The 26,674-nt window shown below is 55.6% G+C and overlaps 51 non-coding genes across 51 annotated transcripts; all 51 read right to left on the reverse strand.

Moving 5' to 3' along the window:
* Positions 1–405: 405 nt before the first annotated feature.
* Positions 406–596, reverse strand: LOC137114393 (U2 spliceosomal RNA). Its single transcript, XR_010913494.1, has one exon. It is a non-coding gene; the product is annotated as a U2 spliceosomal RNA (small nuclear RNA).
* Positions 597–777: 181 nt separating this feature from the next.
* LOC137113794 (U5 spliceosomal RNA) lies at positions 778–893 on the reverse strand. Its single transcript, XR_010912916.1, has one exon. It is a non-coding gene; the product is annotated as a U5 spliceosomal RNA (small nuclear RNA).
* Positions 894–1,444: 551 nt separating this feature from the next.
* Positions 1,445–1,635, reverse strand: LOC137113335 (U2 spliceosomal RNA). The gene has a single exon (XR_010912469.1). It is a non-coding gene; the product is annotated as a U2 spliceosomal RNA (small nuclear RNA).
* A 181-nt stretch (positions 1,636–1,816) lies between these two features.
* LOC137113796 (U5 spliceosomal RNA) lies at positions 1,817–1,932 on the reverse strand. The gene has a single exon (XR_010912918.1). It is a non-coding gene; the product is annotated as a U5 spliceosomal RNA (small nuclear RNA).
* A 552-nt stretch (positions 1,933–2,484) lies between these two features.
* Positions 2,485–2,675, reverse strand: LOC137114275 (U2 spliceosomal RNA). Its single transcript, XR_010913383.1, has one exon. It is a non-coding gene; the product is annotated as a U2 spliceosomal RNA (small nuclear RNA).
* Positions 2,676–2,856: 181 nt separating this feature from the next.
* Positions 2,857–2,972, reverse strand: LOC137113797 (U5 spliceosomal RNA). The gene has a single exon (XR_010912919.1). It is a non-coding gene; the product is annotated as a U5 spliceosomal RNA (small nuclear RNA).
* Positions 2,973–3,523: 551 nt separating this feature from the next.
* LOC137113346 (U2 spliceosomal RNA) lies at positions 3,524–3,714 on the reverse strand. The gene has a single exon (XR_010912480.1). It is a non-coding gene; the product is annotated as a U2 spliceosomal RNA (small nuclear RNA).
* Positions 3,715–3,895: 181 nt separating this feature from the next.
* LOC137113385 (U5 spliceosomal RNA) lies at positions 3,896–4,011 on the reverse strand. Its single transcript, XR_010912517.1, has one exon. It is a non-coding gene; the product is annotated as a U5 spliceosomal RNA (small nuclear RNA).
* Positions 4,012–4,562: 551 nt separating this feature from the next.
* Positions 4,563–4,753, reverse strand: LOC137113358 (U2 spliceosomal RNA). Its single transcript, XR_010912491.1, has one exon. It is a non-coding gene; the product is annotated as a U2 spliceosomal RNA (small nuclear RNA).
* Positions 4,754–4,932: 179 nt separating this feature from the next.
* On the reverse strand, positions 4,933–5,050 carry LOC137113774 (U5 spliceosomal RNA). Its single transcript, XR_010912894.1, has one exon. It is a non-coding gene; the product is annotated as a U5 spliceosomal RNA (small nuclear RNA).
* Positions 5,051–5,602: 552 nt separating this feature from the next.
* LOC137114276 (U2 spliceosomal RNA) lies at positions 5,603–5,793 on the reverse strand. The gene has a single exon (XR_010913384.1). It is a non-coding gene; the product is annotated as a U2 spliceosomal RNA (small nuclear RNA).
* Positions 5,794–5,972: 179 nt separating this feature from the next.
* LOC137113775 (U5 spliceosomal RNA) lies at positions 5,973–6,090 on the reverse strand. Its single transcript, XR_010912895.1, has one exon. It is a non-coding gene; the product is annotated as a U5 spliceosomal RNA (small nuclear RNA).
* A 552-nt stretch (positions 6,091–6,642) lies between these two features.
* Positions 6,643–6,833, reverse strand: LOC137114242 (U2 spliceosomal RNA). The gene has a single exon (XR_010913351.1). It is a non-coding gene; the product is annotated as a U2 spliceosomal RNA (small nuclear RNA).
* A 181-nt stretch (positions 6,834–7,014) lies between these two features.
* LOC137113386 (U5 spliceosomal RNA) lies at positions 7,015–7,130 on the reverse strand. The gene has a single exon (XR_010912518.1). It is a non-coding gene; the product is annotated as a U5 spliceosomal RNA (small nuclear RNA).
* A 551-nt stretch (positions 7,131–7,681) lies between these two features.
* On the reverse strand, positions 7,682–7,872 carry LOC137114425 (U2 spliceosomal RNA). Its single transcript, XR_010913526.1, has one exon. It is a non-coding gene; the product is annotated as a U2 spliceosomal RNA (small nuclear RNA).
* Positions 7,873–8,053: 181 nt separating this feature from the next.
* On the reverse strand, positions 8,054–8,169 carry LOC137113885 (U5 spliceosomal RNA). Its single transcript, XR_010913005.1, has one exon. It is a non-coding gene; the product is annotated as a U5 spliceosomal RNA (small nuclear RNA).
* Positions 8,170–8,719: 550 nt separating this feature from the next.
* LOC137113369 (U2 spliceosomal RNA) lies at positions 8,720–8,910 on the reverse strand. The gene has a single exon (XR_010912502.1). It is a non-coding gene; the product is annotated as a U2 spliceosomal RNA (small nuclear RNA).
* Positions 8,911–9,091: 181 nt separating this feature from the next.
* LOC137113388 (U5 spliceosomal RNA) lies at positions 9,092–9,207 on the reverse strand. Its single transcript, XR_010912520.1, has one exon. It is a non-coding gene; the product is annotated as a U5 spliceosomal RNA (small nuclear RNA).
* A 552-nt stretch (positions 9,208–9,759) lies between these two features.
* Positions 9,760–9,950, reverse strand: LOC137114249 (U2 spliceosomal RNA). Its single transcript, XR_010913358.1, has one exon. It is a non-coding gene; the product is annotated as a U2 spliceosomal RNA (small nuclear RNA).
* Positions 9,951–10,131: 181 nt separating this feature from the next.
* LOC137113389 (U5 spliceosomal RNA) lies at positions 10,132–10,247 on the reverse strand. Its single transcript, XR_010912521.1, has one exon. It is a non-coding gene; the product is annotated as a U5 spliceosomal RNA (small nuclear RNA).
* A 552-nt stretch (positions 10,248–10,799) lies between these two features.
* LOC137114250 (U2 spliceosomal RNA) lies at positions 10,800–10,990 on the reverse strand. Its single transcript, XR_010913359.1, has one exon. It is a non-coding gene; the product is annotated as a U2 spliceosomal RNA (small nuclear RNA).
* A 181-nt stretch (positions 10,991–11,171) lies between these two features.
* On the reverse strand, positions 11,172–11,287 carry LOC137113390 (U5 spliceosomal RNA). The gene has a single exon (XR_010912522.1). It is a non-coding gene; the product is annotated as a U5 spliceosomal RNA (small nuclear RNA).
* A 552-nt stretch (positions 11,288–11,839) lies between these two features.
* LOC137114251 (U2 spliceosomal RNA) lies at positions 11,840–12,030 on the reverse strand. The gene has a single exon (XR_010913360.1). It is a non-coding gene; the product is annotated as a U2 spliceosomal RNA (small nuclear RNA).
* Positions 12,031–12,211: 181 nt separating this feature from the next.
* On the reverse strand, positions 12,212–12,327 carry LOC137113391 (U5 spliceosomal RNA). The gene has a single exon (XR_010912523.1). It is a non-coding gene; the product is annotated as a U5 spliceosomal RNA (small nuclear RNA).
* Positions 12,328–12,879: 552 nt separating this feature from the next.
* On the reverse strand, positions 12,880–13,070 carry LOC137114252 (U2 spliceosomal RNA). Its single transcript, XR_010913361.1, has one exon. It is a non-coding gene; the product is annotated as a U2 spliceosomal RNA (small nuclear RNA).
* A 181-nt stretch (positions 13,071–13,251) lies between these two features.
* LOC137113325 (U5 spliceosomal RNA) lies at positions 13,252–13,367 on the reverse strand. Its single transcript, XR_010912460.1, has one exon. It is a non-coding gene; the product is annotated as a U5 spliceosomal RNA (small nuclear RNA).
* A 552-nt stretch (positions 13,368–13,919) lies between these two features.
* LOC137114253 (U2 spliceosomal RNA) lies at positions 13,920–14,110 on the reverse strand. The gene has a single exon (XR_010913362.1). It is a non-coding gene; the product is annotated as a U2 spliceosomal RNA (small nuclear RNA).
* A 181-nt stretch (positions 14,111–14,291) lies between these two features.
* LOC137113392 (U5 spliceosomal RNA) lies at positions 14,292–14,407 on the reverse strand. Its single transcript, XR_010912524.1, has one exon. It is a non-coding gene; the product is annotated as a U5 spliceosomal RNA (small nuclear RNA).
* Positions 14,408–14,959: 552 nt separating this feature from the next.
* LOC137114256 (U2 spliceosomal RNA) lies at positions 14,960–15,150 on the reverse strand. The gene has a single exon (XR_010913364.1). It is a non-coding gene; the product is annotated as a U2 spliceosomal RNA (small nuclear RNA).
* A 181-nt stretch (positions 15,151–15,331) lies between these two features.
* Positions 15,332–15,447, reverse strand: LOC137113394 (U5 spliceosomal RNA). Its single transcript, XR_010912526.1, has one exon. It is a non-coding gene; the product is annotated as a U5 spliceosomal RNA (small nuclear RNA).
* Positions 15,448–15,998: 551 nt separating this feature from the next.
* On the reverse strand, positions 15,999–16,189 carry LOC137113381 (U2 spliceosomal RNA). Its single transcript, XR_010912513.1, has one exon. It is a non-coding gene; the product is annotated as a U2 spliceosomal RNA (small nuclear RNA).
* A 181-nt stretch (positions 16,190–16,370) lies between these two features.
* LOC137113396 (U5 spliceosomal RNA) lies at positions 16,371–16,486 on the reverse strand. The gene has a single exon (XR_010912527.1). It is a non-coding gene; the product is annotated as a U5 spliceosomal RNA (small nuclear RNA).
* Positions 16,487–17,037: 551 nt separating this feature from the next.
* LOC137113393 (U2 spliceosomal RNA) lies at positions 17,038–17,228 on the reverse strand. The gene has a single exon (XR_010912525.1). It is a non-coding gene; the product is annotated as a U2 spliceosomal RNA (small nuclear RNA).
* Positions 17,229–17,409: 181 nt separating this feature from the next.
* Positions 17,410–17,525, reverse strand: LOC137113397 (U5 spliceosomal RNA). Its single transcript, XR_010912528.1, has one exon. It is a non-coding gene; the product is annotated as a U5 spliceosomal RNA (small nuclear RNA).
* A 551-nt stretch (positions 17,526–18,076) lies between these two features.
* LOC137113405 (U2 spliceosomal RNA) lies at positions 18,077–18,267 on the reverse strand. Its single transcript, XR_010912536.1, has one exon. It is a non-coding gene; the product is annotated as a U2 spliceosomal RNA (small nuclear RNA).
* A 181-nt stretch (positions 18,268–18,448) lies between these two features.
* Positions 18,449–18,564, reverse strand: LOC137113398 (U5 spliceosomal RNA). The gene has a single exon (XR_010912529.1). It is a non-coding gene; the product is annotated as a U5 spliceosomal RNA (small nuclear RNA).
* Positions 18,565–19,115: 551 nt separating this feature from the next.
* Positions 19,116–19,306, reverse strand: LOC137113416 (U2 spliceosomal RNA). Its single transcript, XR_010912547.1, has one exon. It is a non-coding gene; the product is annotated as a U2 spliceosomal RNA (small nuclear RNA).
* Positions 19,307–19,487: 181 nt separating this feature from the next.
* LOC137113840 (U5 spliceosomal RNA) lies at positions 19,488–19,603 on the reverse strand. The gene has a single exon (XR_010912960.1). It is a non-coding gene; the product is annotated as a U5 spliceosomal RNA (small nuclear RNA).
* A 551-nt stretch (positions 19,604–20,154) lies between these two features.
* Positions 20,155–20,345, reverse strand: LOC137113428 (U2 spliceosomal RNA). Its single transcript, XR_010912558.1, has one exon. It is a non-coding gene; the product is annotated as a U2 spliceosomal RNA (small nuclear RNA).
* A 181-nt stretch (positions 20,346–20,526) lies between these two features.
* On the reverse strand, positions 20,527–20,642 carry LOC137113842 (U5 spliceosomal RNA). The gene has a single exon (XR_010912962.1). It is a non-coding gene; the product is annotated as a U5 spliceosomal RNA (small nuclear RNA).
* A 552-nt stretch (positions 20,643–21,194) lies between these two features.
* Positions 21,195–21,385, reverse strand: LOC137114277 (U2 spliceosomal RNA). Its single transcript, XR_010913385.1, has one exon. It is a non-coding gene; the product is annotated as a U2 spliceosomal RNA (small nuclear RNA).
* A 181-nt stretch (positions 21,386–21,566) lies between these two features.
* On the reverse strand, positions 21,567–21,682 carry LOC137113399 (U5 spliceosomal RNA). Its single transcript, XR_010912530.1, has one exon. It is a non-coding gene; the product is annotated as a U5 spliceosomal RNA (small nuclear RNA).
* Positions 21,683–22,233: 551 nt separating this feature from the next.
* LOC137113439 (U2 spliceosomal RNA) lies at positions 22,234–22,424 on the reverse strand. Its single transcript, XR_010912569.1, has one exon. It is a non-coding gene; the product is annotated as a U2 spliceosomal RNA (small nuclear RNA).
* A 181-nt stretch (positions 22,425–22,605) lies between these two features.
* Positions 22,606–22,721, reverse strand: LOC137113843 (U5 spliceosomal RNA). Its single transcript, XR_010912963.1, has one exon. It is a non-coding gene; the product is annotated as a U5 spliceosomal RNA (small nuclear RNA).
* A 552-nt stretch (positions 22,722–23,273) lies between these two features.
* On the reverse strand, positions 23,274–23,464 carry LOC137114297 (U2 spliceosomal RNA). Its single transcript, XR_010913404.1, has one exon. It is a non-coding gene; the product is annotated as a U2 spliceosomal RNA (small nuclear RNA).
* A 181-nt stretch (positions 23,465–23,645) lies between these two features.
* On the reverse strand, positions 23,646–23,761 carry LOC137113400 (U5 spliceosomal RNA). The gene has a single exon (XR_010912531.1). It is a non-coding gene; the product is annotated as a U5 spliceosomal RNA (small nuclear RNA).
* A 551-nt stretch (positions 23,762–24,312) lies between these two features.
* LOC137113451 (U2 spliceosomal RNA) lies at positions 24,313–24,503 on the reverse strand. The gene has a single exon (XR_010912580.1). It is a non-coding gene; the product is annotated as a U2 spliceosomal RNA (small nuclear RNA).
* Positions 24,504–24,684: 181 nt separating this feature from the next.
* Positions 24,685–24,800, reverse strand: LOC137113401 (U5 spliceosomal RNA). Its single transcript, XR_010912532.1, has one exon. It is a non-coding gene; the product is annotated as a U5 spliceosomal RNA (small nuclear RNA).
* A 551-nt stretch (positions 24,801–25,351) lies between these two features.
* On the reverse strand, positions 25,352–25,542 carry LOC137113462 (U2 spliceosomal RNA). The gene has a single exon (XR_010912591.1). It is a non-coding gene; the product is annotated as a U2 spliceosomal RNA (small nuclear RNA).
* A 181-nt stretch (positions 25,543–25,723) lies between these two features.
* Positions 25,724–25,839, reverse strand: LOC137113402 (U5 spliceosomal RNA). Its single transcript, XR_010912533.1, has one exon. It is a non-coding gene; the product is annotated as a U5 spliceosomal RNA (small nuclear RNA).
* A 551-nt stretch (positions 25,840–26,390) lies between these two features.
* On the reverse strand, positions 26,391–26,581 carry LOC137113475 (U2 spliceosomal RNA). The gene has a single exon (XR_010912603.1). It is a non-coding gene; the product is annotated as a U2 spliceosomal RNA (small nuclear RNA).
* Positions 26,582–26,674: the final 93 nt, after the last annotated feature.

Raw genomic sequence — 26,674 nt, forward strand, 5'->3', positions numbered from 1 at the left:
CAGATTGCGGACAGACTAAGATCCTGCCTTTTCCAGGCGGGCTAGCAAACGCTCAGCTGCTTGCAGATCTTGAGCGAGGAGCGAGAAAAGGAGACGGGCAACGCGGGGAGCGGTAAACGGGCCCTGTGGCGGGATGGAAACGTTGCCCCCTATGCCTGCAGGGGGAAATGCAGAACGCGCACGGGGGCCCTGTTGTTGCTACACCTTGCTGTGGCGCGCTGCACTTTTCGGCCAGTTGTCATGGCTGACAAAGCGTAATTGCAAGAAGACAAAAACCAAAGGAGCCTACCGAGAAGCCGCCACTAAGTCGGCAGGGGTACTTAGCGTGACCCCCGGCGGCCGTCCCATTTGGCTCACGCCCTGAAAAGCTGAGCAAGTTTTTTTTTTTTTGTCCACAGGTGGAGAGAAGGCTGCACCGTTCCCAGCTGCACTGCAAGGCCAGGTCGATGCGTGGAGTGAACGGAGCAAGCCCCTTTTTCAGCTCCCGGTTCTAAAAATCCGTTTAATAAGTTGTCCCCGTGTAGAGGACATATCAGATATTAAACTGATAAGAACAGATACTACACTTGATCTTAGCCAAAAGGCCGAGAAGCATTGACCCCCACTCTTTGCTGCCTGAGCCAACCTCCTCTGACACTTCTCAAGTGTCGCGGTGCAGTATTGTTAACTGGACGTAACACTGGCCGCTGCTGAGCACCCACCCACGGCCGTGCTCTCTTTGCACAGGCCGACCTCTCCACGGACACAGCTGCTTTGACGTTTGACAAACTCACAGGGCTCTGCCAGAAGGCAAAGCCTGCCAAAAATGGAATTTAACTCATCGGTATTCCTCTCCACGGAAGTCTTTAGTAAAAGGCGAAAGACTTGTGCGTGATGAAGAGAAACCAGAGTAAGGACGCTCCTGCCTTTGTGTGGGGCCGAAGTCCCTCGTCGCACCACTCACCACCTTCGCGGAACCCCCTTCTCGGCTTGCGAGGCGTTCCATTTCCCAGGCAGCTCCCATTTCCCTGAGGCCGCCCCGGCCCTTTGGCCGAGCCAATCAGATTGCGGACAGACTAAGATCCTGCCTTTTCCAGGCGGGCTAGCAAACGCTCAGCTGCTTGCAGATCTTGAGCGAGGAGCGAGAAAAGGAGACGGGCAACGCGGGGAGCGGTAAACGGGCCCTGTGGCGGGATGGAAACGTTGCCCCCTATGCCTGCAGGGGGAAATGCAGAACGCGCACGGGGGCCCTGTTGTTGCTACACCTTGCTGTGGCGCGCTGCACTTTTCGGCCAGTTGTCATGGCTGACAAAGCGTAATTGCAAGAAGACAAAAACCAAAGGAGCCTACCGAGAAGCCGCCACTAAGTCGGCAGGGGTACTTAGCGTGACCCCCGGCGGCCGTCCCATTTGGCTCACGCCCTGAAAAGCTGAGCAAGTTTTTTTTTTTTGTCCACAGGTGGAGAGAAGGCTGCACCGTTCCCAGCGGCACTGCAAGGCCAGGTCGATGCGTGGAGTGAACGGAGCAAGCCCCTTTTTCAGCTCCCGGTTCTAAAAATCCGTTTAATAAGTTGTCCCCGTGTAGAGGACATATCAGATATTAAACTGATAAGAACAGATACTACACTTGATCTTAGCCAAAAGGCCGAGAAGCGATGACCCCCACTCTTTGCTGCCTGAGCCAACCTCCTCTGACACTTCTCAAGTGTCGCGGTGCAGTATTGTTAACTGGACGTAACACTGGCCGCTGCTGAGCACCCACCCACGGCCGTGCTCTCTTTGCACAGGCCGACCTCTCCACGGACACAGCTGCTTTGACGTTTGACAAACTCACAGGGCTCTGCCAGAAGGCAAAGCCTGCCAAAAATGGAATTTAACTCATCGGTATTCCTCTCCACGGAAGTCTTTAGTAAAAGGCGAAAGACTTGTGCGTGATGAAGAGAAACCAGAGTAAGGACGCTCCTGCCTTCGTGTGGGGCCGAAGTCCCTCGTCGCACCACTCACCACCTTCGCGGAACCCCCTTCTCGGCTTGCGAGGCGTTCCATTTCCCAGGCAGCTCCCATTTCCCTGAGGCCGCCCCGGCCCTTTGGCCGAGCCAATCAGATTGCGGACAGACTAAGATCCTGCCTTTTCCAGGCGGGCTAGCAAACGCTCAGCTGCTTGCAGATCTTGAGCGAGGAGCGAGAAAAGGAGACGGGCAACGCGGGGAGCGGTAAACGGGCCCTGTGGCGGGATGGAAACGTTGCCCCCTATGCCTGCAGGGGGAAATGCAGAACGCGCACGGGGGCCCTGTTGTTGCTACACCTTGCTGTGGCGCGCTGCACTTTTCGGCCAGTTGTCATGGCTGACAAAGCGTAATTGCAAGAAGACAAAAACCAAAGGAGCCTACCGAGAAGCCGCCACTAAGTCGGCAGGGGTACTTAGCGTGACCCCCGGCGGCCGTCCCATTTGGCTCACGCCCTGAAAAGCTGAGCAAGTTTTTTTTTTTTTGTCCACAGGTGGAGAGAAGGCTGCACCGTTCCCAGCTGCACTGCAAGGCCAGGTCGATGCGTGGAGTGAACGGAGCAAGCCCCTTTTTCACCTCCCGGTACTAAAAATCCGTTTAATAAGTTGTCCCCGTGTAGAGGACATATCAGATATTAAACTGATAAGAACAGATACTACACTTGATCTTAGCCAAAAGGCCGAGAAGCGATGACCCCCACTCTTTGCTGCCTGAGCCAACCTCCTCTGACACTTCTCAAGTGTCGCGGTGCAGTATTGTTAACTGGACGTAACACTGGCCGCTGCTGAGCACCCACCCACGGCCGTGCTCTCTTTGCACAGGCCGACCTCTCCACGGACACAGCTGCTTTGACGTTTGACAAACTCACAGGGCTCTGCCAGAAGGCAAAGCCTGCCAAAAATGGAATTTAACTCATCGGTATTCCTCTCCACGGAAGTCTTTAGTAAAAGGCGAAAGACTTGTGCGTGATGAAGAGAAACCAGAGTAAGGACGCTCCTGCCTTCGTGTGGGGCCGAAGTCCCTCGTCGCACCACTCACCACCTTCGCGGAACCCCCTTCTCGGCTTGCGAGGCGTTCCATTTCCCAGGCAGCTCCCATTTCCCTGAGGCCGCCCCGGCCCTTTGGCCGAGCCAATCAGATTGCGGACAGACTAAGATCCTGCCTTTTCCAGGCGGGCTAGCAAACGCTCAGCTGCTTGCAGATCTTGAGCGAGGAGCGAGAAAAGGAGACGGGCAACGCGGGGAGCGGTAAACGGGCCCTGTGGCGGGATGGAAACGTTGCCCCCTATGCCTGCAGGGGGAAATGCAGAACGCGCACGGGGGCCCTGTTGTTGCTACACCTTGCTGTGGCGCGCTGCACTTTTCGGCCAGTTGTCATGGCTGACAAAGCGTAATTGCAAGAAGACAAAAACCAAAGGAGCCTACCGAGAAGCCGCCACTAAGTCGGCAGGGGTACTTAGCGTGACCCCCGGCGGCCGTCCCATTTGGCTCACGCCCTGAAAAGCTGAGCAAGTTTTTTTTTTTTGTCCACAGGTGGAGAGAAGGCTGCACCGTTCCCAGCGGCACTGCAAGGCCAGGTCGATGCGTGGAGTGAACGGAGCAAGCCCCTTTTTCAGCTCCCGGTTCTAAAAATCCGTTTAATAAGTTGTCCCCGTGTAGAGGACATATCAGATATTAAACTGATAAGAACAGATACTACACTTGATCTTAGCCAAAAGGCCGAGAAGCGATGACCCCCACTCTTTGCTGCCTGAGCCAACCTCCTCTGACACTTCTCAAGTGTCGCGGTGCAGTATTGTTAACTGGACGTAACACTGGCCGCTGCTGAGCACCCACCCACGGCCGTGCTCTCTTTGCACAGGCCGACCTCTCCACGGACACAGCTGCTTTGACGTTTGACAAACTCACAGGGCTCTGCCAGAAGGCAAAGCCTGCCAAAAATGGAATTTAACTCATTGGTATTCCTCTCCACGGAAGTCTTTAGTAAAAGGCGAAAGACTTGTGCGTGATGAAGAGAAACCAGAGTAAGGACGCTCCTGCCTTCGTGTGGGGCCGAAGTCCCTCGTCGCACCACTCACCACCTTCGCGGAACCCCCTTCTCGGCTTGCGAGGCGTTCCATTTCCCAGGCAGCTCCCATTTCCCTGAGGCCGCCCCGGCCCTTTGGCCGAGCCAATCAGATTGCGGACAGACTAAGATCCTGCCTTTTCCAGGCGGGCTAGCAAACGCTCAGCTGCTTGCAGATCTTGAGCGAGGAGCGAGAAAAGGAGACGGGCAACGCGGGGAGCGGTAAACGGGCCCTGTGGCGGGATGGAAACGTTGCCCCCTATGCCTGCAGGCGGAAATGCAGAACGCGCACGGGGGCCCTGTTGTTGCTACACCTTGCTGTGGCGCGCTGCACTTTTCGGCCAGTTGTCATGGCTGACAAAGCGTAATTGCAAGAAGACAAAAACCAAAGGAGCCTACCGAGAAGCCGCCACTAAGTCGGCAGGGGTACTTAGCGTGACCCCCGGCGGCCGTCCCATTTGGCTCACGCCCTGAAAAGCTGAGCAAGTTTTTTTTTTTTGTCCACAGGTGGAGAGAAGGCTGCACCGTTCCCAGCGGCACTGCAAGGCCAGGTCGATGCGTGGAGTGAACGGAGCAAGCCCCTTTTTCAGCTCCCGGTTCTAAAAATCCGTTTAATAAGTTGTCCCCGTGTAGAGGACATATCAGATATTAAACTGATAAGAACAGATACTACACTTGATCTTAGCCAAAAGGCCGAGAAGCGATGACCCCCACTCTTTGCTGCCTGAGCCAACCTCCTCTGACACTTCTCAAGTGTCGCGGTGCAGTATTGTTAACTGGACGTAACACTGGCCGCTGCTGAGCACCCACCCACGGCCGTGCTCTCTTTGCACAGGCCGACCTCTCCACGGACACAGCTGCTTTGACGTTTGACAAACTCACAGGGCTCTGCTAGAAGGCAAAGCCTGCCAAAAATGGAATTTAACTCATCGGTATTCCTCTCCACGGAAGTCTTTAGTAAAAGGCGAAAGACTTGTGCGTGATGAAGAGAAACCAGAGTAAGGACGCTCCTGCCTTCGTGTGGGGCCGAAGTCCCTCGTCGCACCACTCACCACCTTCGCGGAACCCCCTTCTCGGCTTGCGAGGCGTTCCATTTCCCAGGCAGCTCCCATTTCCCTGAGGCCGCCCCGGCCCTTTGGCCGAGCCAATCAGATTGCGGACAGACTAAGATCCTGCCTTTTCCAGGCGGGCTAGCAAACGCTCAGCTGCTTGCAGATCTTGAGCGAGGAGCGAGAAAAGGAGACGGGCAACGCGGGGAGCGGTAAACGGGCCCTGTGGCGGGATGGAAACGTTGCCCCCTATGCCTGCAGGGGGAAATGCAGAACGCGCACGGGGGCCCTGTTGTTGCTACACCTTGCTGTGGCGCGCTGCACTTTTCGGCCAGTTGTCATGGCTGACAAAGCGTAATTGCAAGAAGACAAAAACCAAAGGAGCCTACCGAGAAGCCGCCACTAAGTCGGCAGGGGTACTTAGCGTGACCCCCGGCGGCCGTCCCATTTGGCTCACGCCCTGAAAAGCTGAGCAAGTTTTTTTTTTTTTGTCCACAGGTGGAGAGAAGGCTGCACCGTTCCCAGCTGCACTGCAAGGCCAGGTCGATGCGTGGAGTGAACGGAGCAAGCCCCTTTTTCACCTCCCGGTACTAAAAATCCGTTTAATAAGTTGTCCCCGTGTAGAGGACATATCAGATATTAAACTGATAAGAACAGATACTACACTTGATCTTAGCCAAAAGGCCGAGAAGCGATGACCCCCACTCTTTGCTGCCTGAGCCAACCTCCTCTGACACTTCTCAAGTGTCGCGGTGCAGTATTGTTAACTGGACGTAACACTGGCCGCTGCTGAGCACCCACCCACGGCCGTGCTCTCTTTGCACAGGCCGACCTCTCCACGGACACAGCTGCTTTGACGTTTGACAAACTCACAGGGCTCTGCTAGAAGGCAAAGCCTGCCAAAAATGGAATTTAACTCATCGGTATTCCTCTCCACGGAAGTCTTTAGTAAAAGGCGAAAGACTTGTGCGTGATGAAGAGAAACCAGAGTAAGGACGCTCCTGCCTTCGTGTGGGGCCGAAGTCCCTCGTCGCACCACTCACCACCTTCGCGGAACCCCCTTCTCGGCTTGCGAGGCGTTCCATTTCCCAGGCAGCTCCCATTTCCCTGAGGCCGCCCCGGCCCTTTGGCCGAGCCAATCAGATTGCGGACAGACTAAGATCCTGCCTTTTCCAGGCGGGCTAGCAAACGCTCAGCTGCTTGCAGATCTTGAGCGAGGAGCGAGAAAAGGAGACGGGCAACGCGGGGAGCGGTAAACGGGCCCTGTGGCGGGATGGAAACGTTGCCCCCTATGCCTGCAGGGGGAAATGCAGAACGCGCACGGGGGCCCTGTTGTTGCTACACCTTGCTGTGGCGCGCTGCACTTTTCGGCCAGTTGTCATGGCTGACAAAGCGTAATTGCAAGAAGACAAAAACCAAAGGAGCCTACCGAGAAGCCGCCACTAAGTCGGCAGGGGTACTTAGCGTGACCCCCGGCGGCCGTCCCATTTGGCTCACGCCCTGAAAAGCTGAGCAAGTTTTTTTTTTTTTGTCCACAGGTGGAGAGAAGGCTGCACCGTTCCCAGCGGCACTGCAAGGCCAGGTCGATGCGTGGAGTGAACGGAGCAAGCCCCTTTTTCACCTCCCGGTACTAAAAATCCGTTTAATAAGTTGTCCCCGTGTAGAGGACATATCAGATATTAAACTGATAAGAACAGATACTACACTTGATCTTAGCCAAAAGGCCGAGAAGCGATGACCCCCACTCTTTGCTGCCTGAGCCAACCTCCTCTGACACTTCTCAAGTGTCGCGGTGCAGTATTGTTAACTGGACGTAACACTGGCCGCTGCTGAGCACCCACCCACGGCCGTGCTCTCTTTGCACAGGCCGACCTCTCCACGGACACAGCTGCTTTGACGTTTGACAAACTCACAGGGCTCTGCCAGAAGGCAAAGCCTGCCAAAAATGGAATTTAACTCATTGGTATTCCTCTCCACGGAAGTCTTTAGTAAAAGGCGAAAGACTTGTGCGTGATGAAGAGAAACCAGAGTAAGGACGCTCCTGCCTTCGTGTGGGGCCGAAGTCCCTCGTCGCACCACTCACCACCTTCGCGGAACCCCCTTCTCGGCTTGCGAGGCGTTCCATTTCCCAGGCAGCTCCCATTTCCCTGAGGCCGCCCCGGCCCTTTGGCCGAGCCAATCAGATTGCGGACAGACTAAGATCCTGCCTTTTCCAGGCGGGCTAGCAAACGCTCAGCTGCTTGCAGATCTTGAGCGAGGAGCGAGAAAAGGAGACGGGCAACGCGGGGAGCGGTAAACGGGCCCTGTGGCGGGATGGAAACGTTGCCCCCTATGCCTGCAGGGGGAAATGCAGAACGCGCACGGGGGCCCTGTTGTTGCTACACCTTGCTGTGGCGCGCTGCACTTTTCGGCCAGTTGTCATGGCTGACAAAGCGTAATTGCAAGAAGACAAAAACCAAAGGAGCCTACCGAGAAGCCGCCACTAAGTCGGCAGGGGTACTTAGCGTGACCCCCGGCGGCCGTCCCATTTGGCTCACGCCCTGAAAAGCTGAGCAAGTTTTTTTTTTTTGTCCACAGGTGGAGAGAAGGCTGCACCGTTCCCAGCGGCACTGCAAGGCCAGGTCGATGCGTGGAGTGAACGGAGCAAGCCCCTTTTTCAGCTCCCGGTTCTAAAAATCCGTTTAATAAGTTGTCCCCGTGTAGAGGACATATCAGATATTAAACTGATAAGAACAGATACTACACTTGATCTTAGCCAAAAGACCGAGAAGCGATGACCCCCACTCTTTGCTGCCTGAGCCAACCTCCTCTGACACTTCTCAAGTGTCGCGGTGCAGTATTGTTAACTGGACGTAACACTGGCCGCTGCTGAGCACCCACCCACGGCCGTGCTCTCTTTGCACAGGCCGACCTCTCCACGGACACAGCTGCTTTGACGTTTGACAAACTCACAGGGCTCTGCCAGAAGGCAAAGCCTGCCAAAAATGGAATTTAACTCATTGGTATTCCTCTCCACGGAAGTCTTTAATAAAAGGCGAAAGACTTGTGCGTGATGAAGAGAAACCAGAGTAAGGACGCTCCTGCCTTCGTGTGGGGCCGAAGTCCCTCGTCGCACCACTCACCACCTTCGCGGAACCCCCTTCTCGGCTTGCGAGGCGTTCCATTTCCCAGGCAGCTCCCATTTCCCTGAGGCCGCCCCGGCCCTTTGGCCGAGCCAATCAGATTGCGGACAGACTAAGATCCTGCCTTTTCCAGGCGGGCTAGCAAACGCTCAGCTGCTTGCAGATCTTGAGCGAGGAGCGAGAAAAGGAGACGGGCAACGCGGGGAGCGGTAAACGGGCCCTGTGGCGGGATGGAAACGTTGCCCCCTATGCCTGCAGGGGGAAATGCAGAACGCGCACGGGGGCCCTGTTGTTGCTACACCTTGCTGTGGCGCGCTGCACTTTTCGGCCAGTTGTCATGGCTGACAAAGCGTAATTGCAAGAAGACAAAAACCAAAGGAGCCTACCGAGAAGCCGCCACTAAGTCGGCAGGGGTACTTAGCGTGACCCCCGGCGGCCGTCCCATTTGGCTCACGCCCTGAAAAGCTGAGCAAGTTTTTTTTTTTGTCCACAGGTGGAGAGAAGGCTGCACCGTTCCCAGCGGCACTGCAAGGCCAGGTCGATGCGTGGAGTGAACGGAGCAAGCCCCTTTTTCAGCTCCCGGTTCTAAAAATCCGTTTAATAAGTTGTCCCCGTGTAGAGGACATATCAGATATTAAACTGATAAGAACAGATACTACACTTGATCTTAGCCAAAAGGCCGAGAAGCGATGACCCCCACTCTTTGCTGCCTGAGCCAACCTCCTCTGACACTTCTCAAGTGTCGCGGTGCAGTATTGTTAACTGGACGTAACACTGGCCGCTGCTGAGCACCCACCCACGGCCGTGCTCTCTTTGCACAGGCCGACCTCTCCACGGACACAGCTGCTTTGACGTTTGACAAACTCACAGGGCTCTGCCAGAAGGCAAAGCCTGCCAAAAATGGAATTTAACTCATTGGTATTCCTCTCCACGGAAGTCTTTAGTAAAAGGCGAAAGACTTGTGCGTGATGAAGAGAAACCAGAGTAAGGACGCTCCTGCCTTCGTGTGGGGCCGAAGTCCCTCGTCGCACCACTCACCACCTTCGCGGAACCCCCTTCTCGGCTTGCGAGGCGTTCCATTTCCCAGGCAGCTCCCATTTCCCTGAGGCCGCCCCGGCCCTTTGGCCGAGCCAATCAGATTGCGGACAGACTAAGATCCTGCCTTTTCCAGGCGGGCTAGCAAACGCTCAGCTGCTTGCAGATCTTGAGCGAGGAGCGAGAAAAGGAGACGGGCAACGCGGGGAGCGGTAAACGGGCCCTGTGGCGGGATGGAAACGTTGCCCCCCATGCCTGCAGGGGGAAATGCAGAACGCGCACGGGGGCCCTGTTGTTGCTACACCTTGCTGTGGCGCGCTGCACTTTTCGGCCAGTTGTCATGGCTGACAAAGCGTAATTGCAAGAAGACAAAAACCAAAGGAGCCTACCGAGAAGCCGCCACTAAGTCGGCAGGGGTACTTAGCGTGACCCCCGGCGGCCGTCCCATTTGGCTCACGCCCTGAAAAGCTGAGCAAGTTTTTTTTTTTTTGTCCACAGGTGGAGAGAAGGCTGCACCGTTCCCAGCGGCACTGCAAGGCCAGGTCGATGCGTGGAGTGAACGGAGCAAGCCCCTTTTTCAGCTCCCGGTACTAAAAATCCGTTTAATAAGTTGTCCCCGTGTAGAGGACATATCAGATATTAAACTGATAAGAACAGATACTACACTTGATCTTAGCCAAAAGGCCGAGAAGCGATGACCCCCACTCTTTGCTGCCTGAGCCAACCTCCTCTGACACTTCTCAAGTGTCGCGGTGCAGTATTGTTAACTGGACGTAACACTGGCCGCTGCTGAGCACCCACCCACGGCCGTGCTCTCTTTGCACAGGCCGACCTCTCCACGGACACAGCTGCTTTGACGTTTGACAAACTCACAGGGCTCTGCCAGAAGGCAAAGCCTGCCAAAAATGGAATTTAACTCATTGGTATTCCTCTCCACGGAAGTCTTTAGTAAAAGGCGAAAGACTTGTGCGTGATGAAGAGAAACCAGAGTAAGGACGCTCCTGCCTTCGTGTGGGGCCGAAGTCCCTCGTCGCACCACTCACCACCTTCGCGGAACCCCCTTCTCGGCTTGCGAGGCGTTCCATTTCCCAGGCAGCTCCCATTTCCCTGAGGCCGCCCCGGCCCTTTGGCCGAGCCAATCAGATTGCGGACAGACTAAGATCCTGCCTTTTCCAGGCGGGCTAGCAAACGCTCAGCTGCTTGCAGATCTTGAGCGAGGAGCGAGAAAAGGAGACGGGCAACGCGGGGAGCGGTAAACGGGCCCTGTGGCGGGATGGAAACGTTGCCCCCCATGCCTGCAGGCGGAAATGCAGAACGCGCACGGGGGCCCTGTTGTTGCTACACCTTGCTGTGGCGCGCTGCACTTTTCGGCCAGTTGTCATGGCTGACAAAGCGTAATTGCAAGAAGACAAAAACCAAAGGAGCCTACCGAGAAGCCGCCACTAAGTCGGCAGGGGTACTTAGCGTGACCCCCGGCGGCCGTCCCATTTGGCTCACGCCCTGAAAAGCTGAGCAAGTTTTTTTTTTTTTGTCCACAGGTGGAGAGAAGGCTGCACCGTTCCCAGCGGCACTGCAAGGCCAGGTCGATGCGTGGAGTGAACGGAGCAAGCCCCTTTTTCAGCTCCCGGTACTAAAAATCCGTTTAATAAGTTGTCCCCGTGTAGAGGACATATCAGATATTAAACTGATAAGAACAGATACTACACTTGATCTTAGCCAAAAGGCCGAGAAGCGATGACCCCCACTCTTTGCTGCCTGAGCCAACCTCCTCTGACACTTCTCAAGTGTCGCGGTGCAGTATTGTTAACTGGACGTAACACTGGCCGCTGCTGAGCACCCACCCACGGCCGTGCTCTCTTTGCACAGGCCGACCTCTCCACGGACACAGCTGCTTTGACGTTTGACAAACTCACAGGGCTCTGCCAGAAGGCAAAGCCTGCCAAAAATGGAATTTAACTCATTGGTATTCCTCTCCACGGAAGTCTTTAGTAAAAGGCGAAAGACTTGTGCGTGATGAAGAGAAACCAGAGTAAGGACGCTCCTGCCTTCGTGTGGGGCCGAAGTCCCTCGTCGCACCACTCACCACCTTCGCGGAACCCCCTTCTCGGCTTGCGAGGCGTTCCATTTCCCAGGCAGCTCCCATTTCCCTGAGGCCGCCCCGGCCCTTTGGCCGAGCCAATCAGATTGCGGACAGACTAAGATCCTGCCTTTTCCAGGCGGGCTAGCAAACGCTCAGCTGCTTGCAGATCTTGAGCGAGGAGCGAGAAAAGGAGACGGGCAACGCGGGGAGCGGTAAACGGGCCCTGTGGCGGGATGGAAACGTTGCCCCCCATGCCTGCAGGCGGAAATGCAGAACGCGCACGGGGGCCCTGTTGTTGCTACACCTTGCTGTGGCGCGCTGCACTTTTCGGCCAGTTGTCATGGCTGACAAAGCGTAATTGCAAGAAGACAAAAACCAAAGGAGCCTACCGAGAAGCCGCCACTAAGTCGGCAGGGGTACTTAGCGTGACCCCCGGCGGCCGTCCCATTTGGCTCACGCCCTGAAAAGCTGAGCAAGTTTTTTTTTTTTTGTCCACAGGTGGAGAGAAGGCTGCACCGTTCCCAGCGGCACTGCAAGGCCAGGTCGATGCGTGGAGTGAACGGAGCAAGCCCCTTTTTCAGCTCCCGGTACTAAAAATCCGTTTAATAAGTTGTCCCCGTGTAGAGGACATATCAGATATTAAACTGATAAGAACAGATACTACACTTGATCTTAGCCAAAAGGCCGAGAAGCGATGACCCCCACTCTTTGCTGCCTGAGCCAACCTCCTCTGACACTTCTCAAGTGTCGCGGTGCAGTATTGTTAACTGGACGTAACACTGGCCGCTGCTGAGCACCCACCCACGGCCGTGCTCTCTTTGCACAGGCCGACCTCTCCACGGACACAGCTGCTTTGACGTTTGACAAACTCACAGGGCTCTGCCAGAAGGCAAAGCCTGCCAAAAATGGAATTTAACTCATTGGTATTCCTCTCCACGGAAGTCTTTAGTAAAAGGCGAAAGACTTGTGCGTGATGAAGAGAAACCAGAGTAAGGACGCTCCTGCCTTCGTGTGGGGCCGAAGTCCCTCGTCGCACCACTCACCACCTTCGCGGAACCCCCTTCTCGGCTTGCGAGGCGTTCCATTTCCCAGGCAGCTCCCATTTCCCTGAGGCCGCCCCGGCCCTTTGGCCGAGCCAATCAGATTGCGGACAGACTAAGATCCTGCCTTTTCCAGGCGGGCTAGCAAACGCTCAGCTGCTTGCAGATCTTGAGCGAGGAGCGAGAAAAGGAGACGGGCAACGCGGGGAGCGGTAAACGGGCCCTGTGGCGGGATGGAAACGTTGCCCCCCATGCCTGCAGGGGGAAATGCAGAACGCGCACGGGGGCCCTGTTGTTGCTACACCTTGCTGTGGCGCGCTGCACTTTTCGGCCAGTTGTCATGGCTGACAAAGCGTAATTGCAAGAAGACAAAAACCAAAGGAGCCTACCGAGAAGCCGCCACTAAGTCGGCAGGGGTACTTAGCGTGACCCCCGGCGGCCGTCCCATTTGGCTCACGCCCTGAAAAGCTGAGCAAGTTTTTTTTTTTTTGTCCACAGGTGGAGAGAAGGCTGCACCGTTCCCAGCGGCACTGCAAGGCCAGGTCGATGCGTGGAGTGAACGGAGCAAGCCCCTTTTTCAGCTCCCGGTACTAAAAATCCGTTTAATAAGTTGTCCCCGTGTAGAGGACATATCAGATATTAAACTGATAAGAACAGATACTACACTTGATCTTAGCCAAAAGGCCGAGAAGCGATGACCCCCACTCTTTGCTGCCTGAGCCAACCTCCTCTGACACTTCTCAAGTGTCGCGGTGCAGTATTGTTAACTGGACGTAACACTGGCCGCTGCTGAGCACCCACCCACGGCCGTGCTCTCTTTGCACAGGCCGACCTCTCCACGGACACAGCTGCTTTGACGTTTGACAAACTCACAGGGCTCTGCCAGAAGGCAAAGCCTGCCAAAAATGGAATTTAACTCATTAGTATTCCTCTCCACGGAAGTCTTTAGTAAAAGGCGAAAGACTTGTGCGTGATGAAGAGAAACCAGAGTAAGGACGCTCCTGCCTTCGTGTGGGGCCGAAGTCCCTCGTCGCACCACTCACCACCTTCGCGGAACCCCCTTCTCGGCTTGCGAGGCGTTCCATTTCCCAGGCAGCTCCCATTTCCCTGAGGCCGCCCCGGCCCTTTGGCCGAGCCAATCAGATTGCGGACAGACTAAGATCCTGCCTTTTCCAGGCGGGCTAGCAAACGCTCAGCTGCTTGCAGATCTTGAGCGAGGAGCGAGAAAAGGAGACGGGCAACGCGGGGAGCGGTAAACGGGCCCTGTGGCGGGATGGAAACGTTGCCCCCCATGCCTGCAGGCGGAAATGCAGAACGCGCACGGGGGCCCTGTTGTTGCTACACCTTGCTGTGGCGCGCTGCACTTTTCGGCCAGTTGTCATGGCTGACAAAGCGTAATTGCAAGAAGACAAAAACCAAAGGAGCCTACCGAGAAGCCGCCACTAAGTCGGCAGGGGTACTTAGCGTGACCCCCGGCGGCCGTCCCATTTGGCTCACGCCCTGAAAAGCTGAGCAAGTTTTTTTTTTTTTGTCCACAGGTGGAGAGAAGGCTGCACCGTTCCCAGCGGCACTGCAAGGCCAGGTCGATGCGTGGAGTGAACGGAGCAAGCCCCTTTTTCAGCTCCCGGTACTAAAAATCCGTTTAATAAGTTGTCCCCGTGTAGAGGACATATCAGATATTAAACTGATAAGAACAGATACTACACTTGATCTTAGCCAAAAGGCCGAGAAGCGATGACCCCCACTCTTTGCTGCCTGAGCCAACCTCCTCTGACACTTCTCAAGTGTCGCGGTGCAGTATTGTTAACTGGACGTAACACTGGCCGCTGCTGAGCACCCACCCACGGCCGTGCTCTCTTTGCACAGGCCGACCTCTCCACGGACACAGCTGCTTTGACGTTTGACAAACTCACAGGGCTCTGCCAGAAGGCAAAGCCTGCCAAAAATGGAATTTAACTCATTGGTATTCCTCTCCACGGAAGTCTTTAGTAAAAGGCGAAAGACTTGTGCGTGATGAAGAGAAACCAGAGTAAGGACGCTCCTGCCTTCGTGTGGGGCCGAAGTCCCTCGTCGCACCACTCACCACCTTCGCGGAACTCCCTTCTCGGCTTGCGAGGCGTTCCATTTCCCAGGCAGCTCCCATTTCCCTGAGGCCGCCCCGGCCCTTTGGCCGAGCCAATCAGATTGCGGACAGACTAAGATCCTGCCTTTTCCAGGCGGGCTAGCAAACGCTCAGCTGCTTGCAGATCTTGAGCGAGGAGCGAGAAAAGGAGACGGGCAACGCGGGGAGCGGTAAACGGGCCCTGTGGCGGGATGGAAACGTTGCCCCCCATGCCTGCAGGCGGAAATGCAGAACGCGCACGGGGGCCCTGTTGTTGCTACACCTTGCTGTGGCGCGCTGCACTTTTCGGCCAGTTGTCATGGCTGACAAAGCGTAATTGCAAGAAGACAAAAACCAAAGGAGCCTACCGAGAAGCCGCCACTAAGTCGGCAGGGGTACTTAGCGTGACCCCCGGCGGCCGTCCCATTTGGCTCACGCCCTGAAAAGCTGAGCAAGTTTTTTTTTTTTTGTCCACAGGTGGAGAGAAGGCTGCACCGTTCCCAGCGGCACTGCAAGGCCAGGTCGATGCGTGGAGTGAACGGAGCAAGCCCCTTTTTCAGCTCCCGGTACTAAAAATCCGTTTAATAAGTTGTCCCCGTGTAGAGGACATATCAGATATTAAACTGATAAGAACAGATACTACACTTGATCTTAGCCAAAAGGCCGAGAAGCGATGACCCCCACTCTTTGCTGCCTGAGCCAACCTCCTCTGACACTTCTCAAGTGTCGCGGTGCAGTATTGTTAACTGGACGTAACACTGGCCGCTGCTGAGCACCCACCCACGGCCGTGCTCTCTTTGCACAGGCCGACCTCTCCACGGACACAGCTGCTTTGACGTTTGACAAACTCACAGGGCTCTGCCAGAAGGCAAAGCCTGCCAAAAATGGAATTTAACTCATTGGTATTCCTCTCCACGGAAGTCTTTAGTAAAAGGCGAAAGACTTGTGCGTGATGAAGAGAAACCAGAGTAAGGACGCTCCTGCCTTCGTGTGGGGCCGAAGTCCCTCGTCGCACCACTCACCACCTTCGCGGAACCCCCTTCTCGGCTTGCGAGGCGTTCCATTTCCCAGGCAGCTCCCATTTCCCTGAGGCCGCCCCGGCCCTTTGGCCGAGCCAATCAGATTGCGGACAGACTAAGATCCTGCCTTTTCCAGGCGGGCTAGCAAACGCTCAGCTGCTTGCAGATCTTGAGCGAGGAGCGAGAAAAGGAGACGGGCAACGCGGGGAGCGGTAAACGGGCCCTGTGGCGGGATGGAAACGTTGCCCCCCATGCCTGCAGGCGGAAATGCAGAACGCGCACGGGGGCCCTGTTGTTGCTACACCTTGCTGTGGCGCGCTGCACTTTTCGGCCAGTTGTCATGGCTGACAAAGCGTAATTGCAAGAAGACAAAAACCAAAGGAGCCTACCGAGAAGCCGCCACTAAGTCGGCAGGGGTACTTTGCGTGACCCCCGGCGGCCGTCCCATTTGGCTCACGCCCTGAAAAGCTGAGCAAGTTTTTTTTTTTTGTCCACAGGTGGAGAGAAGGCTGCACCGTTCCCAGCGGCACTGCAAGGCCAGGTCGATGCGTGGAGTGAACGGAGCAAGCCCCTTTTTCAGCTCCCGGTTCTAAAAATCCGTTTAATAAGTTGTCCCCGTGTAGAGGACATATCAGATATTAAACTGATAAGAACAGATACTACACTTGATCTTAGCCAAAAGGCCGAGAAGCGATGACCCCCACTCTTTGCTGCCTGAGCCAACCTCCTCTGACACTTCTCAAGTGTCGCGGTGCAGTATTGTTAACTGGACGTAACACTGGCCGCTGCTGAGCACCCACCCACGGCCGTGCTCTCTTTGCACAGGCCGACCTCTCCACGGACACAGCTGCTTTGACGTTTGACAAACTCACAGGGCTCTGCCAGAAGGCAAAGCCTGCCAAAAATGGAATTTAACTCATTGGTATTCCTCTCCACGGAAGTCTTTAGTAAAAGGCGAAAGACTTGTGCGTGATGAAGAGAAACCAGAGTAAGGACGCTCCTGCCTTCGTGTGGGGCCGAAGTCCCTCGTCGCACCACTCACCACCTTCGCGGAACCCCCTTCTCGGCTTGCGAGGCGTTCCATTTCCCAGGCAGCTCCCATTTCCCTGAGGCCGCCCCGGCCCTTTGGCCGAGCCAATCAGATTGCGGACAGACTAAGATCCTGCCTTTTCCAGGCGGGCTAGCAAACGCTCAGCTGCTTGCAGATCTTGAGCGAGGAGCGAGAAAAGGAGACGGGCAACGCGGGGAGCGGTAAACGGGCCCTGTGGCGGGATGGAAACGTTGCCCCCTATGCCTGCAGGCGGAAATGCAGAACGCGCACGGGGGCCCTGTTGTTGCTACACCTTGCTGTGGCGCGCTGCACTTTTCGGCCAGTTGTCATGGCTGACAAAGCGTAATTGCAAGAAGACAAAAACCAAAGGAGCCTACCGAGAAGCCGCCACTAAGTCGGCAGGGGTACTTAGCGTGACCCCCGGCGGCCGTCCCATTTGGCTCACGCCCTGAAAAGCTGAGCAAGTTTTTTTTTTTTGTCCACAGGTGGAGAGAAGGCTGCACCGTTCCCAGCGGCACTGCAAGGCCAGGTCGATGCGTGGAGTGAACGGAGCAAGCCCCTTTTTCAGCTCCCGGTTCTAAAAATCCGTTTAATAAGTTGTCCCCGTGTAGAGGACATATCAGATATTAAACTGATAAGAACAGATACTACACTTGATCTTAGCCAAAAGGCCGAGAAGCGATGACCCCCACTCTTTGCTGCCTGAGCCAACCTCCTCTGACACTTCTCAAGTGTCGCGGTGCAGTATTGTTAACTGGACGTAACACTGGCCGCTGCTGAGCACCCACCCACGGCCGTGCTCTCTTTGCACAGGCCGACCTCTCCACGGACACAGCTGCTTTGACGTTTGACAAACTCACAGGGCTCTGCCAGAAGGCAAAGCCTGCCAAAAATGGAATTTAACTCATTGGTATTCCTCTCCACGGAAGTCTTTAGTAAAAGGCGAAAGACTTGTGCGTGATGAAGAGAAACCAGAGTAAGGACGCTCCTGCCTTCGTGTGGGGCCGAAGTGCCTCGTCGCACCACTCACCACCTTCGCGGAACCCCCTTCTCGGCTTGCGAGGCGTTCCATTTCCCAGGCAGCTCCCATTTCCCTGAGGCCGCCCCGGCCCTTTGGCCGAGCCAATCAGATTGCGGACAGACTAAGATCCTGCCTTTTCCAGGCGGGCTAGCAAACGCTCAGCTGCTTGCAGATCTTGAGCGAGGAGCGAGAAAAGGAGACGGGCAACGCGGGGAGCGGTAAACGGGCCCTGTGGCGGGATGGAAACGTTGCCCCCTATGCCTGCAGGCGGAAATGCAGAACGCGCACGGGGGCCCTGTTGTTGCTACACCTTGCTGTGGCGCGCTGCACTTTTCGGCCAGTTGTCATGGCTGACAAAGCGTAATTGCAAGAAGACAAAAACCAAAGGAGCCTACCGAGAAGCCGCCACTAAGTCGGCAGGGGTACTTAGCGTGACCCCCGGCGGCCGTCCCATTTGGCTCACGCCCTGAAAAGCTGAGCAAGTTTTTTTTTTTTGTCCACAGGTGGAGAGAAGGCTGCACCGTTCCCAGCGGCACTGCAAGGCCAGGTCGATGCGTGGAGTGAACGGAGCAAGCCCCTTTTTCAGCTCCCGGTTCTAAAAATCCGTTTAATAAGTTGTCCCCGTGTAGAGGACATATCAGATATTAAACTGATAAGAACAGATACTACACTTGATCTTAGCCAAAAGGCCGAGAAGCGATGACCCCCACTCTTTGCTGCCTGAGCCAACCTCCTCTGACACTTCTCAAGTGTCGCGGTGCAGTATTGTTAACTGGACGTAACACTGGCCGCTGCTGAGCACCCACCCACGGCCGTGCTCTCTTTGCACAGGCCGACCTCTCCACGGACACAGCTGCTTTGACGTTTGACAAACTCACAGGGCTCTGCCAGAAGGCAAAGCCTGCCAAAAATGGAATTTAACTCATTGGTATTCCTCTCCACGGAAGTCTTTAGTAAAAGGCGAAAGACTTGTGCGTGATGAAGAGAAACCAGAGTAAGGACGCTCCTGCCTTCGTGTGGGGCCGAAGTCCCTCGTCGCACCACTCACCACCTTCGCGGAACCCCCTTCTCGGCTTGCGAGGCGTTCCATTTCCCAGGCAGCTCCCATTTCCCTGAGGCCGCCCCGGCCCTTTGGCCGAGCCAATCAGATTGCGGACAGACTAAGATCCTGCCTTTTCCAGGCGGGCTAGCAAACGCTCAGCTGCTTGCAGATCTTGAGCGAGGAGCGAGAAAAGGAGACGGGCAACGCGGGGAGCGGTAAACGGGCCCTGTGGCGGGATGGAAACGTTGCCCCCTATGCCTGCAGGGGGAAATGCAGAACGCGCACGGGGGCCCTGTTGTTGCTACACCTTGCTGTGGCGCGCTGCACTTTTCGGCCAGTTGTCATGGCTGACAAAGCGTAATTGCAAGAAGACAAAAACCAAAGGAGCCTACCGAGAAGCCGCCACTAAGTCGGCAGGGGTACTTAGCGTGACCCCCGGCGGCCGTCCCATTTGGCTCACGCCCTGAAAAGCTGAGCAAGTTTTTTTTTTTTGTCCACAGGTGGAGAGAAGGCTGCACCGTTCCCAGCGGCACTGCAAGGCCAGGTCGATGCGTGGAGTGAACGGAGCAAGCCCCTTTTTCAGCTCCCGGTTCTAAAAATCCGTTTAATAAGTTGTCCCCGTGTAGAGGACATATCAGATATTAAACTGATAAGAACAGATACTACACTTGATCTTAGCCAAAAGGCCGAGAAGCGATGACCCCCACTCTTTGCTGCCTGAGCCAACCTCCTCTGACACTTCTCAAGTGTCGCGGTGCAGTATTGTTAACTGGACGTAACACTGGCCGCTGCTGAGCACCCACCCACGGCCGTGCTCTCTTTGCACAGGCCGACCTCTCCACGGACACAGCTGCTTTGACGTTTGACAAACTCACAGGGCTCTGCCAGAAGGCAAAGCCTGCCAAAAATGGAATTTACCTCATTGGTATTCCTCTCCACGGAAGTCTTTAGTAAAAGGCGAAAGACTTGTGCGTGATGAAGAGAAACCAGAGTAAGGACGCTCCTGCCTTCGTGTGGGGCCGAAGTCCCTCGTCGCACCACTCACCACCTTCGCGGAACCCCCTTCTCGGCTTGCGAGGCGTTCCATTTCCCAGGCAGCTCCCATTTCCCTGAGGCCGCCCCGGCCCTTTGGCCGAGCCAATCAGATTGCGGACAGAGTAAGATCCTGCCTTTTCCAGGCGGGCTAGCAAACGCTCAGCTGCTTGCAGATCTTGAGCGAGGAGCGAGAAAAGGAGACGGGCAACGCGGGGAGCGGTAAACGGGCCCTGTGGCGGGATGGAAACGTTGCCCCCTATGCCTGCAGGCGGAAATGCAGAACGCGCACGGGGGCCCTGTTGTTGCTACACCTTGCTGTGGCGCGCTGCACTTTTCGGCCAGTTGTCATGGCTGACAAAGCGTAATTGCAAGAAGACAAAAACCAAAGGAGCCTACCGAGAAGCCGCCACTAAGTCGGCAGGGGTACTTAGCGTGACCCCCGGCGGCCGTCCCATTTGGCTCACGCCCTGAAAAGCTGAGCAAGTTTTTTTTTTTTGTCCACAGGTGGAGAGAAGGCTGCACCGTTCCCAGCGGCACTGCAAGGCCAGGTCGATGCGTGGAGTGAACGGAGCAAGCCCCTTTTTCAGCTCCCGGTTCTAAAAATCCGTTTAATAAGTTGTCCCCGTGTAGAGGACATATCAGATATTAAACTGATAAGAACAGATACTACACTTGATCTTAGCCAAAAGGCCGAGAAGCGATGACCCCCACTCTTTGCTGCCTGAGCCAACCTCCTCTGACACTTCTCAAGTGTCGCGGTGCAGTATTGTTAACTGGACGTAACACTGGCCGCTGCTGAGCACCCACCCACGGCCGTGCTCTCTTTGCACAGGCCGACCTCTCCACGGACACAGCTGCTTTGACGTTTGACAAACTCACAGGGCTCTGCCAGAAGGCAAAGCCTGCCAAAAATGGAATTTACCTCATTGGTATTCCTCTCCACGGAAGTCTTTAGTAAAAGGCGAAAGACTTGTGCGTGATGAAGAGAAACCAGAGTAAGGACGCTCCTGCCTTCGTGTGGGGCCGAAGTCCCTCGTCGCACCACTCACCACCTTCGCGGAACCCCCTTCTCGGCTTGCGAGGCGTTCCAATTCCCAGGCAGCTCCCATTTCCCTGAGGCCGCCCCGGCCCTTTGGCCGAGCCAATCAGATTGCGGACAGACTAAGATCCTGCCTTTTCCAGGCGGGCTAGCAAACGCTCAGCTGCTTGCAGATCTTGAGCGAGGAGCGAGAAAAGGAGACGGGCAACGCGGGGAGCGGTAAACGGGCCCTGTGGCGGGATGGAAACGTTGCCCCCTATGCCTGCAGGGGGAAATGCAGAACGCGCACGGGGGCCCTGTTGTTGCTACACCTTGCTGTGGCGCGCTGCACTTTTCGGCCAGTTGTCATGGCTGACAAAGCGTAATTGCAAGAAGACAAAAACCAAAGGAGCCTACCGAGAAGCCGCCACTAAGTCGGCAGGGGTACTTAGCGTGACCCCCGGCGGCCGTCCCATTTGGCTCACGCCCTGAAAAGCTGAGCAAGTTTTTTTTTTTTTGTCCACAGGTGGAGAGAAGGCTGCACCGTTCCCAGCTGCACTGCAAGGCCAGGTCGATGCGTGGAGTGAACGGAGCAAGCCCCTTTTTCACCTCCCGGTACTAAAAATCCGTTTAATAAGTTGTCCCCGTGTAGAGGACATATCAGATATTAAACTGATAAGAACAGATACTACACTTGATCTTAGCCAAAAGGCCGAGAAGCGATGACCACCACTCTTTGCTGCCTGAGCCAACCTCCTCTGACACTTCTCAAGTGTCGCGGTGCAGTATTGTTAACTGGACGTAACACTGGCCGCTGCTGAGCACCCACCCACGGCCGTGCTCTCTTTGCACAGGCCGACCTCTCCACGGACACAGCTGCTTTGACGTTTGACAAACTCACAGGGCTCTGCCAGAAGGCAAAGCCTGCCAAAAATGGAATTTAACTCATTGGTATTCCTCTCCACGGAAGTCTTTAGTAAAAGGCGAAAGACTTGTGCGTGATGAAGAGAAACCAGAGTAAGGACGCTCCTGCCTTCGTGTGGGGCCGAAGTCCCTCGTCGCACCACTCACCACCTTCGCGGAACCCCCTTCTCGGCTTGCGAGGCGTTCCATTTCCCAGGCAGCTCCCATTTCCCTGAGGCCGCCCCGGCCCTTTGGCCGAGCCAATCAGATTGCGGACAGACTAAGATCCTGCCTTTTCCAGGCGGGCTAGCAAACGCTCAGCTGCTTGCAGATCTTGAGCGAGGAGCGAGAAAAGGAGACGGGCAACGCGGGGAGCGGTAAACGGGCCCTGTGGCGGGATGGAAACGTTGCCCCCTATGCCTGCAGGGGGAAATGCAGAACGCGCACGGGGGCCCTGTTGTTGCTACACCTTGCTGTGGCGCGCTGCACTTTTCGGCCAGTTGTCATGGCTGACAAAGCGTAATTGCAAGAAGACAAAAACCAAAGGAGCCTACCGAGAAGCCGCCACTAAGTCGGCAGGGGTACTTAGCGTGACCCCCGGCGGCCGTCCCATTTGGCTCACGCCCTGAAAAGCTGAGCAAGTTTTTTTTTTTTGTCCACAGGTGGAGAGAAGGCTGCACCGTTCCCAGCGGCACTGCAAGGCCAGGTCGATGCGTGGAGTGAACGGAGCAAGCCCCTTTTTCAGCTCCCGGTTCTAAAAATCCGTTTAATAAGTTGTCCCCGTGTAGAGGACATATCAGATATTAAACTGATAAGAACAGATACTACACTTGATCTTAGCCAAAAGGCCGAGAAGCGATGACCCCCACTCTTTGCTGCCTGAGCCAACCTCCTCTGACACTTCTCAAGTGTCGCGGTGCAGTATTGTTAACTGGACGTAACACTGGCCGCTGCTGAGCACCCACCCACGGCCGTGCTCTCTTTGCACAGGCCGACCTCTCCACGGACACAGCTGCTTTGACGTTTGACAAACTCACAGGGCTCTGCCAGAAGGCAAAGCCTGCCAAAAATGGAATTTACCTCATTGGTATTCCTCTCCACGGAAGTCTTTAGTAAAAGGCGAAAGACTTGTGCGTGATGAAGAGAAACCAGAGTAAGGACGCTCCTGCCTTCGTGTGGGGCCGAAGTCCCTCGTCGCACCACTCACCACCTTCGCGGAACCCCCTTCTCGGCTTGCGAGGCGTTCCAATTCCCAGGCAGCTCCCATTTCCCTGAGGCCGCCCCGGCCCTTTGGCCGAGCCAATCAGATTGCGGACAGACTAAGATCCTGCCTTTTCCAGGCGGGCTAGCAAACGCTCAGCTGCTTGCAGATCTTGAGCGAGGAGCGAGAAAAGGAGACGGGCAACGCGGGGAGCGGTAAACGGGCCCTGTGGCGGGATGGAAACGTTGCCCCCTATGCCTGCAGGGGGAAATGCAGAACGCGCACGGGGGCCCTGTTGTTGCTACACCTTGCTGTGGCGCGCTGCACTTTTCGGCCAGTTGTCATGGCTGACAAAGCGTAATTGCAAGAAGACAAAAACCAAAGGAGCCTACCGAGAAGCCGCCACTAAGTCGGCAGGGGTACTTAGCGTGACCCCCGGCGGCCGTCCCATTTGGCTCATGCCCTGAAAAGCTGAGCAAGTTTTTTTTTTTTTGTCCACAGGTGGAGAGAAGGCTGCACCGTTCCCAGCTGCACTGCAAGGCCAGGTCGATGCGTGGAGTGAACGGAGCAAGCCCCTTTTTCACCTCCCGGAACTAAAAATCCGTTTAATAAGTTGTCCCCGTGTAGAGGACATATCAGATATTAAACTGATAAGAACAGATACTACACTTGATCTTAGCCAAAAGGCCGAGAAGCGATGACCACCACTCTTTGCTGCCTGAGCCAACCTCCTCTGACACTTCTCAAGTGTCGCGGTGCAGTATTGTTAACTGGACGTAACACTGGCCGCTGCTGAGCACCCACCCACGGCCGTGCTCTCTTTGCACAGGCCGACCTCTCCACGGACACAGCTGCTTTGACGTTTGACAAACTCACAGGGCTCTGCCAGAAGGCAAAGCCTGCCAAAAATGGAATTTAACTCATTGGTATTCCTCTCCACGGAAGTCTTTAGTAAAAGGCGAAAGACTTGTGCGTGATGAAGAGAAACCAGAGTAAGGACGCTCCTGCCTTCGTGTGGGGCCGAAGTCCCTCGTCGCACCACTCACCACCTTCGCGGAACCCCCTTCTCGGCTTGCGAGGCGTTCCAATTCCCAGGCAGCTCCCATTTCCCTGAGGCCGCCCCGGCCCTTTGGCCGAGCCAATCAGATTGCGGACAGACTAAGATCCTGCCTTTTCCAGGCGGGCTAGCAAACGCTCAGCTGCTTGCAGATCTTGAGCGAGGAGCGAGAAAAGGAGACGGGCAACGCGGGGAGCGGTAAACGGGCCCTGTGGCGGGATGGAAACGTTGCCCCCTATGCCTGCAGGGGGAAATGCAGAACGCGCACGGGGGCCCTGTTGTTGCTACACCTTGCTGTGGCGCGCTGCACTTTTCGGCCAGTTGTCATGGCTGACAAAGCGTAATTGCAAGAAGACAAAAACCAAAGGAGCCTACCGAGAAGCCGCCACTAAGTCGGCAGGGGTACTTAGCGTGACCCCCGGCGGCCGTCCCATTTGGCTCACGCCCTGAAAAGCTGAGCAAGTTTTTTTTTTTTGTCCACAGGTGGAGAGAAGGCTGCACCGTTCCCAGCGGCACTGCAAGGCCAGGTCGATGCGTGGAGTGAACGGAGCAAGCCCCTTTTTCAGCTCCCGGTTCTAAAAATCCGTTTAATAAGTTGTCCCCGTGTAGAGGACATATCAGATATTAAACTGATAAGAACAGATACTACACTTGATCTTAGCCAAAAGGCCGAGAAGCGATGACCCCCACTCTTTGCTGCCTGAGCCAACCTCCTCTGACACTTCTCAAGTGTCGCGGTGCAGTATTGTTAACTGGACGTAACACTGGCCGCTGCTGAGCACCCACCCACGGCCGTGCTCTCTTTGCACAGGCCGACCTCTCCACGGACACAGCTGCTTTGACGTTTGACAAACTCACAGGGCTCTGCCAGAAGGCAAAGCCTGCCAAAAATGGAATTTAACTCATTGGTATTCCTCTCCACGGAAGTCTTTAGTAAAAGGCGAAAGACTTGTGCGTGATGAAGAGAAACCAGAGTAAGGACGCTCCTGCCTTCGTGTGGGGCCGAAGTCCCTCGTCGCACCACTCACCACCTTCGCGGAACCCCCTTCTCGGCTTGCGAGGCGTTCCATTTCCCAGGCAGCTCCCATTTCCCTGAGGCCGCCCCGGCCCTTTGGCCGAGCCAATCAGATTGCGGACAGACTAAGATCCTGCCTTTTCCAGGCGGGCTAGCAAACGCTCAGCTGCTTGCAGATCTTGAGCGAGGAGCGAGAAAAGGAGACGGGCAACGCGGGGAGCGGTAAACGGGCCCTGTGGCGGGATGGAAACGTTGCCCCCTATGCCTGCAGGCGGAAATGCAGAACGCGCACGGGGGCCCTGTTGTTGCTACACCTTGCTGTGGCGCGCTGCACTTTTCGGCCAGTTGTCATGGCTGACAAAGCGTAATTGCAAGAAGACAAAAACCAAAGGAGCCTACCGAGAAGCCGCCACTAAGTCGGCAGGGGTACTTAGCGTGACCCCCGGCGGCCGTCCCATTTGGCTCACGCCCTGAAAAGCTGAGCAAGTTTTTTTTTTTTGTCCACAGGTGGAGAGAAGGCTGCACCGTTCCCAGCGGCACTGCAAGGCCAGGTCGATGCGTGGAGTGAACGGAGCAAGCCCCTTTTTCAGCTCCCGGTTCTAAAAATCCGTTTAATAAGTTGTCCCCGTGTAGAGGACATATCAGATATTAAACTGATAAGAACAGATACTACACTTGATCTTAGCCAAAAGGCCGAGAAGCGATGACCCCCACTCTTTGCTGCCTGAGCCAACCTCCTCTGACACTTCTCAAGTGTCGCGGTGCAGTATTGTTAACTGGACGTAACACTGGCCGCTGCTGAGCACCCACCCACGGCCGTGCTCTCTTTGCACAGGCCGACCTCTCCACGGACACAGCTGCTTTGACGTTTGACAAACTCACAGGGCTCTGCCAGAAGGCAAAGCCTGCCAAAAATGGAATTTAACTCATTGGTATTCCTCTCCACGGAAGTCTTTAGTAAAAGGCGAAAGACTTGTGCGTGATGAAGAGAAACCAGAGTAAGGACGCTCCTGCCTTCGTGTGGGGCCGAAGTCCCTCGTCGCACCACTCACCACCTTCGCGGAACCCCCTTCTCGGCTTGCGAGGCGTTCCATTTCCCAGGCAGCTCCCATTTCCCTGAGGCCGCCCCGGCCCTTTGGCCGAGCCAATCAGATTGCGGACAGACTAAGATCCTGCCTTTTCCAGGCGGGCTAGCAAACGCTCAGCTGCTTGCAGATCTTGAGCGAGGAGCGAGAAAAGGAGACGGGCAACGCGGGGAGCGGTAAACGGGCCCTGTGGCGGGATGGAAACGTTGCCCCCTATGCCTGCAGGCGGAAATGCAGAACGCGCACGGGGGCCCTGTTGTTGCTACACCTTGCTGTGGCGCGCTGCACTTTTCGGCCAGTTGTCATGGCTGACAAAGCGTAATTGCAAGAAGACAAAAACCAAAGGAGCCTACCGAGAAGCCGCCACTAAGTCGGCAGGGGTACTTAGCGTGACCCCCGGCGGCCGTCCCATTTGGCTCACGCCCTGAAAAGCTGAGCAAGTTTTTTTTTTTTGTCCACAGGTGGAGAGAAGGCTGCACCGTTCCCAGCGGCACTGCAAGGCCAGGTCGATGCGTGGAGTGAACGGAGCAAGCCCCTTTTTCAGCTCCCGGTTCTAAAAATCCGTTTAATAAGTTGTCCCCGTGTAGAGGACATATCAGATATTAAACTGATAAGAACAGATACTACACTTGATCTTAGCCAAAAGGCCGAGAAGCGATGACCCCCACTCTTTGCTGCCTGAGCCAACCTCCTCTGACACTTCTCAAGTGTCGCGGTGCAGTATTGTTAACTGGACGTAACACTGGCCGCTG

The sequence above is a fragment of the Channa argus genome, unplaced genomic scaffold, assembly GCF_033026475.1.
Source record: "Channa argus isolate prfri unplaced genomic scaffold, Channa argus male v1.0 Contig016, whole genome shotgun sequence".
Lineage (NCBI taxonomy): Eukaryota > Metazoa > Chordata > Actinopteri > Anabantiformes > Channidae > Channa > Channa argus.